Source organism: Tachypleus tridentatus, chromosome 12 (assembly GCF_004210375.1).
Source record: "Tachypleus tridentatus isolate NWPU-2018 chromosome 12, ASM421037v1, whole genome shotgun sequence".
Taxonomy (NCBI): Eukaryota; Metazoa; Arthropoda; class Merostomata; order Xiphosura; family Limulidae; genus Tachypleus; species Tachypleus tridentatus.
Window position 1 is genome coordinate 36,636,585 of NC_134836.1, and position 16,004 is coordinate 36,652,588.

The following is a 16,004-nucleotide window of genomic DNA, read 5'->3' on the forward strand; positions in this document are numbered from 1 at the left end:
TTTTTTCTCTTTTAGAGAGTCTACGATTAACCGGAAGATGTTTGTTTGTTTGTTTTTGAATTTCGCACAAAGCTACTCGAGGGCTATCTGTGCTAGCCGTCCCTAATTTAGCGGTGTAAGACTAGAGGGAAAGCAGCTAGTCATCACCACCAACCGCCACCTCTTGGGCTACTCTTTTACCAACGAATAGTGGGATTGACCGTCACATTATAACGCCCCCACGGCTGAAAGGGCGAGCATGTTTGGCGCGACCGGGATGCGAACCCGCGACCCTCAGATGACGAGTCGCACGCCTTAACACGCTTGGCCATGCCGGGCCAAACCGGAAGAAGTTTACAGATGTTGAATACGTTATATTAATATGTTTTGTTGCCATATTCGAAGTACACTACTTCTAACTGCAAATTTTCCTACAGACCAACTTACGAAAGTATTTGTTTCAAGTGTTCAATGATATAGAAATCCACAAGAGTTGCTTCCGGCGACTTGACCAGTACGTCTTCTTATGGAACAATACTTATTTCATTTTTCAGCTGCTTAGTGTATGCTACGGTTGAACGGATATGTTGTGAAATAAACTTGTGTGTGTTTTTCTCATAGCAAAGACACATCGAGCTATCTGCTGTGTTCATGGGGGGAATGAAACCTCTAATTGTAGCGTTGTAAATCCGCATACTTACTGCTGTCCCAGCGGGGGCATCGATTTGTGTAAACATTACGAAGATCTTTCTGATTATGATGTATTCTGTTGCCTGAGACACTTGGATGACATTTTCCACTTATCTCTGTGTTCGTGGATTCCCATTTGTTAAAAGATCCCGTACTTTGCTTACTTTGTTCAATTTGTTTGTTGGTCTCATTCTGGAAAGTTCAAAGGGCTTAAGGTGGTCCATATTCACGTGCCTTCCGATGTCATTAAGTACAAAGGATATTTCTGTTTTAGAAATTCTAACTTCAAGGTCTGAACAAGTATTTTATTATCTGAGTGTAAGACTATTTCTGCGTTGGAAGGAGCTGATACATATGCCAGTCACAAAAGCTATCAGCTTTCGTTGTAATTACACCTCCTACGAAATGCTAAAGAACGTCAAACTGTGGTTTTGATATATGGTGTTTCATCGCGACTTCATATTTATTGTGATTCTGAAATAACTCGCATACTAAAAGTTGGTTTAATGTAACATACTCAATTTCTATAGAAGCAATTCTCAAAAGAGTAGAATTTCTTATTTAGAAGGAAATCTTTAATTTCATTTTTCAAATTATTAATGTGTTATTTTGAAGTTTATAAAATATTTGCCTTTATGACACTTTTTTAACATATTGCACACTTTCGTACGTCTTCTGGTTTGTTGGAATTACTACATTTACACATATTTTTTGGTCAAACTGATACCTTGTGGATCTTTCTGTATAGGTAATGTCAAAGATGTTTTTGCATATTCAGCTTAGTTTATCTCCACGACAACATTATGTTTACTTTAAAATAATTTAGCTTCAGTTCGTTTCATAGATTGTTATAAATACATTTAAGTTGTTGTTTTTCAAATACGGGTCTTATCTTTTGTTTCAACTCGTAAAACCATGTCATACGCTGAATGCTTATAACTGATATATTTACGTGAGTTTGTTTGTTTGACCATTTAATTTTTCTTCAAATAGGTTGGGATTTATTAATTTAACACGTAACGCCTGCAAGAAAGCGTAGTTTAAACGACGTGCGTACAAATGATAGAATAAGAAAATTCAAGCAAAGGGCATGAAAATTACCGCAACTGTTTTGGTGGTTGAGGCTAGTATTTGTTATAATAGCGTAAAAATTATATCCTGAATCATTTTAGTAAGTCCATTGTATTTCATTAGTGTGATTCTTTTGAATCTCGCGCAAAGCTACTTGAAGACTAATTGCACTTGTGAGTTTTCTGATTTACACAGTGTTCGTTTGAAACAATTTTGGACTTGGTTAAGATGTGTTGTCCAAAATGAAAATTATACCTGTTGTAGTAAATGATAGCATTTCATTTTTTATTATAGTTTACTTGAGAAGCTAAATTCCTGCTGTATATTTTGCTGGTCTTTCTTTACTTTAATCTAAAATTGTTTTCTTTGGTTGATTAGTCTAGAGCAGAAGTACCTTCTAGTGTATCTTTTGTAAACCTATAACTTCCATTACAGCTTATTTCCAAAGTTGAATTGTCTGAATTTGAAACTATTTATGGTTTAAGTACTGTAATAACATGATCTCTACGTAGACATTTGTTTGTTGTTGTTTTTTTAAAATAAAATTGTGAAGTAAAAATACTTTTTTGTGAATGTCTGTCACCTCCACCAGAACCTGGTTTAGAAGCTCAGTTCTCATAACAGAAAAATTTTCATGTGCAATTGTTATTCTTCTTGGATTAGTTTAGAATATCTTATACTTTTAGTTTCAATTAAGAGATGAATGGTCAGAAGTAGGAACTCTTATTCGTTCAGCTTCTGTGGGCCTATAAGTAAATCACTTGAGAAGTGTAAATTTTCCAGCAAACATTTTTCAGTTGTTGTTTTTGTTAAGCACAAAGATGCACAAAAGGCTATCTGTACTCCACCCACCACGAGTATTGAAACCCAGTTTCTAGAGATATAAGTTCGTAGACATACCGCTGTCCCACTTGGGGGGGAGCACATTTTTCATCGTTGTCACTACAATTTCAAATTGATTCAGGGGATGAACTGTCTGAAGTGTAAAATGTTTCTGACGTAACTGTTGTAAGCCCATCACATCCACTTGGATTTTATTCGTGAGGCTGAAAAATGCAGAAGAGGAATATTCTTCTACGTAAGCTTTTGGTGACCTTTAAATTCTATTCCGTTTTCATTCAAGAGATGAATTGTCTGAAGTTGTTGTTACTTTTTCAAGATTATAATCTCTATTTCATGTTGATTCAGGAAATGAGATGTACGATTAGTCTTTCTCATGTAGTCTTTAAGTACTGTTCATTTCATCCGAATTAATTGAGTCTAAAGTTAATTGACTCAAGTCCAAGTGCCTCCTCATGCAGCTTTTGCCGGCCTGTCACCCAGGGCCTGAGATTCTAGCCTGTAACCCTTAATCTTTCACAAGCTAGGGTCTCAGGGAGTGGGGAACAGAGATCATATAAAGTCTGAGGCAACAAGAAAATAATGAACTAGTTGTTAAGATTATCTTATAAGATTGCACAAAATCAACTACACTGGGCAGGAAAGTGTTCTTATCATATAAAAAATTGTTAAATGTTCGCCATATCAAAACAATTTTGGAGTATCATCATTTCGTTACATCAGTCACGCATTCACTATCTGATGAATATGCACCTTGACCATATCCCTGCAGCTTAGTTTTCACTGAAAAAGGTTCCATCACAAAATTGTTAAGTCCAAAGAACACCACTTCTCCCTGTCTGCCTTCCATAATAGATCTAGTGTTGGGAATTATGGTTTACCAGCGCACGTTTCAAAAATCTGATCACACAGAAAACCACAGACTTGATGTCCGGCGACTTGACCGAAATGGCATGAATACCCATTTCTTTCTCCACCTGCTTGAGTTATACACTGTATGAACTGAAGTAAAGACTTGGAGTCTTATACTGGAGAACTACAATATTGGACTTGTCTCCAAAAAAGCCGATATTTTTGTATGGCACAAAGGATTTGTCAGTATCAGTTACCTTTACCTTTGTATCTACTGCTGGCATAGCCAAGTGGTTAGGGTGCTTGACTCACAAACTGAGGATTGTGGGATCAAATCTCCGGTAGAACAAACATGTTCGTCCTTTCAGCCGTGGAGGCGTCATATCGTAACGGCCAAATTCACTATTCGTTGGCAACAGAGTAACTGAAGAGTTGGCAGTGGGTGCTGATGACTATCTGCCTTCCTTCTAGTCTTCCATTGCTAAATTAAGAACGGCTAGCCCTCGTGTAGCTTTGCGCGAAATCCAAAAACCAAACCAAACTAGTATTTATTTTTCAGATCTCTAAATTGTCCTTGGCGTATTATCTAATGCTAATATTGAATATATTCTAAAATGTTTGGCATACCTTCTACCATTTTTGGATTTCTTTACATTCATTGATCTATATAAAATGCTTCGAAACTTGTTATGTTTAGCAAGTTACGTATATACCTTTACGAATCTCACCACGTACAGCAATTTTTATACTGCTCGGTACGATTTAAGCATATTTATTTATTTTGATAGTTGCTTTCCTTTCATGGAACTTATGTCGTTATCCAGAGGGAAATTCTTCTCAACTATGTTGCGCATCGTTCTTTGGGAAACATAGACAACTTTTTGACACTGGTTTTATATACGTGGATCCTCACCTGCTAAAACCGCCACATTTGTTTACTATAGCTGGTTAAACTTTTGATAGTCCAGATTCCTCACCGTGATACACATTGCTTTGTTTTTAAATATCAATAAATTCAAAGGTCTCAACATCTTCAAAATTTTTGCCGACAAAGCCACATCTTTATGCTCTGAATGTATTACATTAAAAAGAGCTGTTAGATTTTTTATCCCAAAGTAGTCAATTTTCGGTTGCATCACATTACCTACTAACCGTAAAAGAATGTCAACATGAAGTTGTGTCACATACTGTTGTACCAATTTAATATAACTCACTCAACCATCTCCAAAATATGCCATTTTTTCATACTTATGACACAAGATGTAAAATTTAACAAACAAGAGATTAAGCAATCGTAAACACAGAGAACACATTTCTTGCGGGCGCGAATTGGCCTTGTTGTAGATCTCTGGATTTCAGAGGTGGCGAATAACTTGAAACCATGAATTACCACAAAATATTATCCGGTCGCTATGGATGCATTATAAGTGGCAATAAATCCCTAAGCGTGGACAGCGGATTGTTGTTTCCTTCCTCTAGAGCCCCCCAGTGGCTCAGCGGTATGTCTGCGGACTTACAACGCTAAAATCAAGGTTTCGATACCCGTGATGGGCAGAGCACAGATAGCCCATTGTGTAGCTTTGTACTTAATTCAAAATAACAAACAACCTTTCCTATAATCAGTAGTTCGAAGTTAGGGACAGCGGAAATAGCACAGTATCTTTGCTATAGATACAAAACACAAGCATCCTTTATCGCAGAGCATTTATGTAAAGATGAATAAATGAAATTTTCCCTTTAAACATTGTAATACTCTGTATTTTTAAATTATAAAAGTGAAATGATGATGCGGTAATTGTTTTGTAGTTTATTTTGCACCTGGTTTACATTTACTAGACGTAGGAAATGTTGAAATGGAAGTGCGTTATTAATTTGAAAGGTTTTAAAAAAACACAAGAGATGTTAGTTATTTTATTTGATTAAAAGAGGAAAAATCATACGCTATTTTTAACACCTTTTTCACATATCTTCCAAAATATAAAGTTGACTTCTTTATGTTTTAGTACATAGTTTATTTATCTTCTACAGAGTTTGAGGTCAAGTGTATTTATGAGTTTTCTTTCGAGTTGCCATAACAAATCGTACTTTACTCCACGCTCGTTTTAAGTAGATATTTCTTGTTATGTTCGTTAGTGGTTCAGCATTCTTATTAATTGAACGGTGTCTTTACTTTTTTGTGAAATAAAATATATCTCAAAATACTTATGTATTACCACGTGTAAGTTTCAAGTTCGATCAAAAGCGAATATACATTTTAAAAGGTATGTCAAAATAGCTACAACTAACGCGTGAAAAGAAATTTCGTGATGTAGTTTTTTTATTATACCCTAGCTTCTGCAAACAAGTGTTACTGTTCGTGTAAAAAATGCTGATTCTAGCCTGCAACGTATTTATGGCGAATATTTATTTGATTTTTATGCTCCAAGCTTGATTAAATCACACACACACAAACATGCATAGAAGAAACAAAAGGACACGTTCAATGAATACAAAGTTTGTAATTAAATGAACTAACATGACTAGCTTCTCGCATTCTCATTCTTACTACATGATACTGATCAGTTTGTGAAAGCATTTTTGTTTTTTAAATCAGTAAAGTGCAAAACATGAAAAATTTAACCACGATGCCGTAAAATTCCCCTTACCTCGAGAACACACACACAAAAAAACTTAATCCAACACGTTGCGTAAAATTAATAATTCTCTAGTTCATGTGAGACGATAACAGACTTGATACAGTTCACTACGAGTATGGCATTACTTCATAAGTTATGATATTACCTGAAATTGCTTATGCGTTAGTAATATGTAGGTTAAACCTCTTGTTTTTTTTACCCTCAAATATGGTTAGTTATAACGATGATCTTAGCTGGTTCAAACTATGAATTAAAACCGTGACATACATCAAGTTGAATAACGAACAAATGTGATAAAAACAAAGTGGATCATGAGCTTTTAAATGTATACGTTGTCCATTTTCACATATAAAAATATTTTATAACACACAATTAATAATAAACATTGTTTATTTTTGGCAATAGAGACTCCATGTTAGAATTGACGTTTCGGGCACATATCATTCTTGCTTGCCTTCAACGAGTCAGGGCGTCCTGTCTTTACAGCCGTGATATGGAAGGAGGTTACATTGTTTCTGTTACAGAAATGTGTGAAAACGCTATTTATATATATTTCACGACTTCTGATACTTTTTTATTGTCAAGTGTAATTTCTCCTTTATTTTTCTGCCTTTCAATAGATTTAAAAACCATACAATCAATTTATTGGCCGATACCACCTGCTTATTCTAGCATATATAATCCATCCGATAACATTATTCTGTACTATTATGTTGCACTGATTGAAGTATGTTAGTTTCAACAATCTAGTGGTTGTAGCACATGAACAAGATATAACCAACAATATATATTATCAAAAATCTCAGATTTCACTGCTGTTGGGGACCTTAAACATTTGGTTGTTGGAGAAAAAGTTGGTCTGAACTTGGACCTTTTCCGAGTTGTGTTGTTTCTTTATCTATGTATTTGTGGGGAACTTAGGTTTATCCTTCACTTGAATGGAAAAGAACATTTATTTAGCCAGTCTTGGAGAATAGTCATAAGAGAGGAAAGTTTTTCTGAAGTACTGTAGTTTTGGAATCAATGATTGGTCACAACATTAATCTTCAACTGATTGTGGTACTGTTCATGAGGTAGTAGTCTATTTCTACTTATGGTTATAGTAGAACAACCCATTACAAGTCGTTAGGGCACTAGTTCAACTAATGTACTGTCCAGTACTGTAGTCTATTTCTACTTACAATGCTGACTCATATGCAGTAGTGTGAGCTAATATACGAGGTAAAGGTACTCGTTCAACAAATGTATAGTCTAGTACTGCTTTGGTATAATCCATTAATGATTATGGGTTCTTTTCAGATGGACAGTAATGTAGAACTAGTTACATTAGTTGTCTATTCCCGGGTTATGGTATTGGTTTTGATACTAAGAACTGATATGACTCCTGGTGCTATATCAGACGACTGTGATTTAACTCCATTGTTGATTATTGTATTGTTTACTTTTGTGTGATATTAGATGACGTAGTAATAATTATGCTATTTCACTTATTTATATAAACATGACAGTGCTGTATGGTGTCTCTCCATGTAACTACATTGCAAGGTGTTGATGGATCTTCACCAAAACTGGTAAATGCAGGGGCACATACAAATTTTGTTTTGCATTTTGGGTTTTTTTGTGGGCGTTTCTTACCACTACTTCATCCCTTGTAGATGGTTCTATGCCAAATTTGAAATGCTTTGTTGGGTCCATACGGAGATACATGCAAATTTGCGGTTTAACATTTTGTTTTCAGTTCTTATGTGCGTTTTTATTGGAAGCGACTCCTAAGATAACCATTCATTAATCATGAATTTACATAATTTGCGTCCAGAGGACGGGCACTCCAACTAGTCGTTTAACAAAGAAAAACATTCAGTATCTAGTGGATATTATTTGTTTTCTAAACGTTTCACCATCCGTTTTTAACAAGAGGAGAACACCTTAACGATCTGGCCGTTTCTTTTTATTAAGCATTTTTACAATACACTACTGTTATTTTAATTATTAATGTATTGTCCAATATTACTTGTGGCGTTACGTCGGAAATGTTTCACAGTCTAGCAATGATTACAGTTCTGTTTCAGATATTGTGTTCTATTATTATTTTTGGTACTACGTCAAATGATATAGCAGAGTCAACTATATATTATTGTGTAAGTTCAACAGTCGCGTAACAGTTTACCAGGAGTCGTGATACACATTCGTATGATGTGGTCAATTCAGATATTTGTTATTTAATAATTACGTATGCTATAATACAGTACTTTTTATAATATTAATTCAGTCTAATATTGTTTATAATACAAAATTAGATCTTATTGTCTAGTCTAGTCTAATGATGACTGCAGTGTTACTACTTCATATAGATGATCAGGTATAATTGTCACTTTCTATGGTTCATATATCTTAGTGTAATGCGACATTGGTTATGGTATTATACGAAATGCTGTGGTGTATTTCAGTACGGGTTAGTGCACAAAAATCGGGTATTTTTGTGTAATCCCGTATCAGGACACTACTTCAGCTGTTTTGGTCTCACCCACTATTTTCTATGATGCTAGTTAACACGCTTTAGTTTAGTCAAATATTGATTAGGGTGCTAGTTTAGGGACAGCGGTAAGTCGTGGGATTTACAATACTATAATCAGGGGTTCTATTCCCCTCGGTGGACACAGCAGATAGCTCGATGTGGCTTTGCTATAAGAAAATACACAACTAATTCGGGAACTCAGGTTTAGTCAAATACTGAATATGGTACTGATCCATACGTTTTGGTTTAGTACAATATTTATTGTGGTACTATTCCTGATGTTTTGGTCTTGCACAACATATGCTGTGGTACTACATCAAATGATTTGACTTAGAATGATATTTACTCTGGTACTAGTCCAGTTGGTTTGGTCTAGTACAACATACGCTGTGGAACTAGTTCATATGTTTCAGTTTAGTCTAGTGCTGGTTATTCTAAGTTTAATTTATACAACGTTTAGTTCACACACTTAATAACAAGGCTATTCCATAAGAGACCTTAACTGAATATAGTTTCGTCTGTAACAAATTATTTGTTGTTCTTTTACTTACCTTTCTTATATCGGGATTTACCTTATGATAATGATACTTAATCAGTTTATACAATCCAACTGTTTTTTTTACAGATCTACTATGTTTACGTCGTAATTATGTTTGTTTTAGTAGTAAAGCTTCACTCTGTAGTCGCTACAGATGTTCTCCAAGTTCATTCTTTACAAAACTGAGATTTGCTGTCTTGTTGTTTTAAAGTCCTTCTGAAAGAAATCTGTGTTCTCCTGGAGCTATTTCTATTAACTACTTTTAACGAATATGGCTGATGATGGTGTGGAAGAATAGAGTGCGTTGCGACTTCCTAATGATGATAACCTGATAAAGATTACCAAATTAACACTTATAAGGTAATCTGAAAATGAGGAATGTAATTACACGATAAACACTTTGATTACAACTGTTGCTAAATTGGCCACAAAGTATCGCGCCGTTGCTTCTTTTAGGACTTTTGTTTTTATTGAAATCCAAAGTAGGATATTGTATACAAAAAATAAATAAAAAAAAGATAGATCCGAATATAAGTTTCCTCAACTTCATAAATATAAATGTAATAAAATGATAAATCTTACTCCTATTTATTGTATGATATAAAAGTAAAACAAAGAAGGTATAATTATAATACTTAAAAAATACATGCATTCAGGAAAAATAAAATTAGCTTTCAATTTGTAAATATTTTGAATAAAAACATACTGTACATTTGTACACAAACCTTTGGGTACCATATAACTGTTTTACAATAGCTAAATTTGATTGTATATTGATAAGTTTACTTTATTTTTACTTCTTTAGTTAGATTTCTTTCAAGTTAAAACGAAAGAACTTTCAATTAAACGGAAGTTACGAAGCAATAGTGCACATTTGTTTCCAAGCAAGTGGGATTCGATTTACTGATCTTTATGGTTAATTTGAATGTGCTGATTTTTAAACTGAGATGCTAAACTTCAGTGTTAAAATAACACTATTATTTTTATGTTGCTCGGGAATTTCTAACATAAACCTATTTTCCTAACTTGCTCTATTGAGGACTTTACAAACAACTTTGTGATCAATCCACATATCTTCGGGAAATTCAACATCACACTTTCCTAGTTTGTTTTATATTTTTAACTGTACACAAAACTTAATTTTCAAATTAACGACGCTGGAGTTATCACACTTTGACGCCGTATATGGATGATAATGTTAACAAAACAAAATCCATTTTTGCACAGTTTTATAAGCGACCTTCGAGAAGAAGCCAAACACAATGTATGCTTATGCAATAAGCCACGGGTTTAATGGTTTATATGTGAAGTAACAGTAAAAGATAGTGTGTATACAATATATATATATATACACACACACACACATTAGCAGATGGACGTAAAGACAGCGTTCGACATTAGGCATAAATGAATATTGCTTTAGTGAGCTATGAACAGTAAGAATTTATAAAATAAAAAAAAAAACCGTTGTCAAACGTTCATTATGAACTTCCTGCTTCACGCGGAAGTAGGAACGGAAGTATAAAACATTGTACAATGTAAAAAAAATTCGCTCTTAATATTACCCAAAAGTCGAATTATGTTTAAGATAAAAACACCTTTGTGAGAGTTTTATGTAAATATCCTACAGTGAAGAAAATGTCAATATTTTACAACATCTACTGTATGAAAATAAGTTTTATAACCAATATATTTTATAACCAATAATTCGGTCATCATCATGAAGAAGGTCGAAACGTTGTTCGCTCCTCTATTAGTGATTTCTCTACCCATACCAGCCGTTTTTAAATATATAATTTTCTCTACAAGTGGGTTTTTTCGTCATCACGGATCAGATTATTTTACTTGTAAACTTATAATAGTTCAATATTGTACAAGATAGATGGTTTATCATTGTAAAACTAAGATAAATACTTAAATAATTTATAAATTAGCTCAGTAAACTACGTAAACAACACAGATTACCCCATCATTTAGACCTTCTGAAGCTACTGTAATCGTCTTGAATGTATATTCTTTTAATTAGAAAAAAACTTAAGTCTCAGCAGTTTGAAACAATCATCTAAATATGACATCACTTAGATCATATATTGATTGGTTTACACAGTCATACTAAGATCTTATAAAAGTACATTTGCCCTGATGAATTAACAACTGTCTCTACTTAACCCTTATTTCCTATAAGATTTTATGCACTGTTGAAGACTTCAGTTAGTAAAATTAACTTCAAAAACTATAAACAACTATATAACGTATGTAAAGTTTTCCAAAGAAAGTGGTATCGTTTTCAGTAAATTGTACAATTTTAACGTTATGACGTTTTTAACGCTATTTACAGAGTCTAAAATTCAGTTCATTTCTAACGAACTGGTCTGCTCAATATATATATGTACTTGTACCGAAACTGCGTAGGGATTTTCAACACGCTATTTATTACCTTCTAACTTCTACACAATTCTACCTTAAATTTCTTAAACAGTTTTTAAGTGTACTTACCTAATGTTCTTCATTTGCATAGTTCATACAATTATTCTTTTGAAATGACTTTTAGTTTTCTTACATATCTTTAATTTTTCAACGTCCCTGTTTTATCTTCTTGATGATTATGTGGTCTTCTAAAAATAATTTTTGGTCTTCTTGAAGAATCAGAATTTTTTTATTCTCCCTATCTTCACGACTAAACAGAATTTCAAACCATTTACTCTATCATATTTTCGCTTATGGATATGTAATCGTCATTAACTATACAAAACAAAACATGTTTTATTCCAACAACATATATTTACCTACATATAAGTTTCCTACAGTTTGTTAATTTCACTATCAGTTGAATTCACAATGTAAATAATTATTTCTAGATTTACTTACAGAAGTTTCAAAACAGGTTGCAGGCTAGTGTTAATAACAGTTATAACTGGTGTAAGAGATTACTTTTAAACAACTTCACAAGACAACTGTAAGATCTAAATAAAACAGGTTGAATACTGGTGTTAATAACAACAACTAGTGTAAGAGATTATTTTTAAACACCTTCACAAGACAACTGTAAGAGGTAAATGGTTACATACTGGTGTTAATAACAGCTATAACTGGTGTAAGAAATTATTTTTGAACACCTTCACACAGCAACTGTAAGACGTAAATGGTTACATACTGGTGTTAATAACAGCTATAACTGGTGTAAGAAATTATTTTTGAACACCTTCACAGAGCAAATGTAATTTGTAAATAAAACAGATTGCATACTGGGGCTGGGAATAACTATCAGTCGTTAAATGATCGTACATTTTAACAGAAGAGTTTCCTTTGTATGAAACTGAAGTACCTGGCATTCGGGGAACGTTTCCTTAACATGAAACGTCACCTCTTTTCCGGCCAATAGCAAACGATAATATATCCTGCTCTTAACCCCTCTCTTACAGATCAACGATATACAAAGGGGTATCAACAAACATAAATGTAGTAAATTCGCCTGTTGAAGTGTGCGCCACACAGAAGATAACTGAACTGTAATTGTGACTTCAAAATGGTACTTTACAGTAATGCATGTTTCTTGGGAAATGTCTGTAATGACTTCAAAATATGGTGGCGGTTCGATTGTTGGCTGAGTTCTTTTTTAAACAAGATTAGGTAACGAGAAGCCTATATATACGGTTGCCTCTTAACAGTATAACGTAGGAATAACACGACAAATATTTTCACGTTTGTAGTTTTTTAAAGAAAACCTAAATCATTTCTCCTAATTAACTGCTGTCCATTTTTTTCACAGGTAAATACTTTTTTTCTCTTTAATTCTCTCAATTAAATCAAATAATACTTGGACTTGGCTCTTACAGATATTTTACTTGCGACAAAGATAAAAAAAACAACAACAATCAGTGGCCTTGACTTCGTTATCGGGAAAATTTCAAAGTTAATATAGCTAGGACTATTTTGAATAAATCATATCAAATACGTTGCTTTTTTATTTCATTTTATTTTTTGGATAAATATATTATCTTAACAAATCAATAAACATAGTTCAGTACATAAAGAAAATAACTTGATGCTAATGTTATAAGCCGCCACGGACATTCGAGAACATTTAATTAGCAAATTACGAAATTATTCCACTGGAAATAGAGATAACAACAGCAAAAAACGGTTACTTCTAAACGTTAGCACAGATTTATGATTTGTAACTATAAATCATGACGTCCGCAATTTATAACAGATCACCTCTTCTTCATAACACTTAGTTGGGTTTTAATGTCCAGAAATACTGTAATGACCAAAATTTAGTTTTCACCTAAAGACACACTGCAGCTCCACGTGCAGTAAGGATATCGAACCGTATCAGATACAGCACGTGAGAAAGACGATTTTCTGGGCGGTTTGGGATGACCCAGGGAAAGTTAGCAGGCTGTACAGTTCTCCCCAAAGATGTAGTTCTCAACTATACAACCTACTACCTCAACCCGCGAACATCCCCAGATTGAATACAGGTAGTTTTCCTTAAGACTTTCAACTCCCAGCACCTAGAAAAAGAGAGTTTGAGTAAGGCAAGATAATTGCAAATATTTTTAAGTTCTTAACGTTTAGAGAGAAACAATAGCATTCATTTAACACATCCATTTCAGTCTGTCTAGAAACTTGGTCGTTGAAAATTAATGACAAGTAGTTCGACCAACTATTTAAGGTACGTGTTTCAGGAAAAAACGATATATAATAATTCCGAATCAAAGACAATGTTATGCACTTTGAAGTTTTATACAGAAGCGGTCGGATAATTGTTCGTATTTTCAGGTCATAATTCTAAAGAACTACAACAACAAAAATATTGCATTGTTCAGACATTACCTTGTCCACCTTGAATATTCCATTCGCATTGGCACATAGCGTCCTGCCCAAGTTATTCAAAATTTACGTTCTTGGTTTTATAGAGGAATGTATGCTAATAAGTACACGAAATGAATGTGAAAAGGGCAAGTTTCAATAACAGTAAAATAATACTGCAAAATTAATTGAGATAAGGGGTCGATTATTTCGTTAAATATAGCAAAAGAACTGAAAATGTTTATTATCAGACTTACCTTAAGCCTAAGTTATGGTTTTTATCAGAACCGATTTCAGTAATTTCGAGGTACAAACATGTTTTATAAATTTATGAAGCTATTCAAAAACCCGTAGATGGTAAAGGATTGTACAATCTGTGAACATATCATTTTTATTTTATAAGGTGAAAATCAATTTTAAAAGATGCCAAAATATCACATATTTAAACGATTTTTTTTACTCCTAATTACCACTTCTCTTATTAAAAGTTCTCATACGTGCACGCTATACTAGTAAATATTCTCAATATATCAAATTTCTTGACATGTTAAATAGAACTTCAAAACACATATGTAAACATTGTTCTTTCCTGAAATTCTGTTTATTTATCATCTATTTTAATTCATGTGAATTTGCACTTTGGAAAGAAAATATCTGGCAGTATTATAAACGAAAAGGTAGTTAAACAAACCAAAAAAGGGAAAAATCATAATTTCTAAAGGCTACTCTGTTTTCCACCAATTACACATAAGCAGCTGAGGCCATGCTGCCATTAGTTGAGGAGCTCTGCGCGTGTCAGACAGCCCCCTGGACAGCATGTACGCTAAGCGTTCTGCTTTATGACGTAGAGGGATAAAAATAAACTGACCCAGAGAAATTCGATTGGAAACAAGCAGACACTCCTTATTGGCTGGATTGCAATTTCTTGCTGCTTTTCATTGGTCATAATTTCAAGGACGTCACAACATGCTATGAGACATAACACTAAATCTCTGTATGGTTCTTTGTATCACCGTATATCTTGCTATTTAAATATTTTACTAATAGACATACAAGCAATAACATTTGCAAAACAGAAGGAAAAAATATAAAAGTATTAGAAATATTAACACTTAAGCTGTCGTAGCTAAACCCTCTACAGAGTCTATAAGTCTCAAGTAGTATAAACCTGACGTTGTCTCCGCTGGCACACCACCATCACAGCCTAGGCCCATACAAACGAGCTTGTGGCGCCAGTACTAGAACACAAGTTCGATTCTACGGGTTTAGGCGGCAGGGTGAACTTCGCCCTCAGGCTAGGCCGCCAATCTTACATATGATGTCGAAACCTAGTGCAGTGAAGTGGGAAAGGCGGGAAAACGAGCGCTTTCATCACATATTGTAGACGCTCACATAGAAGTAGCTCTTGTTCTGATAGACTCCGCCTATTTGTCAACAAAAGTAGTGATTAAATAGTAAGATACAATGCATCCGTGCATGAAACCACAGAAACCAACAGTAAGGAAATCGACAATACTTGCACGTACGGTGGTTAGTAAATCGTTAAACAAGATACAACCAATATCCGAAACCATAGAAACCAACATCAAAGGAGCTGAAGTTATTTGCCGCCACAGGCTTTCAATTCTTAATTTAAACGTTCGTGCTGTGCACGTGCACTTATAAAGAAACATTTAAAATTAGCTTATTAATTCTGTTTTTCGCTATTTTTTTATGTGGATTACAAAAACACCCGTGTGATGAGGTTTAACAGATCCCGCGTCGACATTGACCACCCGCCCATAGTTAGATAATGAAACCTAACAGGTCTTTGAAACATCCAACTGTTACTGGTTGAAATTAACTTCCAGTGAATTATGTATTTTTATTTCACTCTTTCAGAACAACAGAGTTCAGCTAGAAAACCGCGTGCAGTAGTAGCCAGACAGTTTTTTGCACACTTTTAATATTCTAAAACATTGTGTGTGTGTGTGTGTGTTCCTATGCATACATATAAATACATATTAATTTTAACATAATCTTAACCACACAGATAATTAAAATGTTAACAATACACAACTTTATAGAC

The 16,004-nt window shown here is 33.9% G+C and overlaps 2 long non-coding RNA genes across 10 annotated transcripts in view; both read right to left on the bottom strand.

Annotated features, from left to right (window-relative positions):
• Positions 1-1,253: 1,253 nt before the first annotated feature.
• The window catches only part of LOC143235851 (uncharacterized), a 152,459-nt gene continuing 137,708 nt past the window's right edge, over positions 1,254-16,004 (bottom strand). For 6 of the 9 annotated variants that reach the window (XR_013019397.1, XR_013019394.1, XR_013019393.1 and 3 more), the window contains 2 exons: positions 11,618-11,798; positions 1,254-9,449 (listed from right to left, as the gene is read on the bottom strand). This is a non-coding gene — a long non-coding RNA (uncharacterized LOC143235851). The remainder of the gene's footprint in view (positions 9,450-11,617; positions 11,799-16,004) is intronic. The other 3 variants (XR_013019396.1, XR_013019392.1, XR_013019395.1) reach the window with 2 other exon arrangements.
• On the bottom strand, positions 13,078-15,125 carry LOC143235856 (uncharacterized). Its single transcript, XR_013019401.1, has 2 exons — positions 14,805-15,125; positions 13,078-13,638 (listed from the first exon to the last, which is right to left on the bottom strand). It is a non-coding gene; the product is annotated as an uncharacterized LOC143235856 (long non-coding RNA).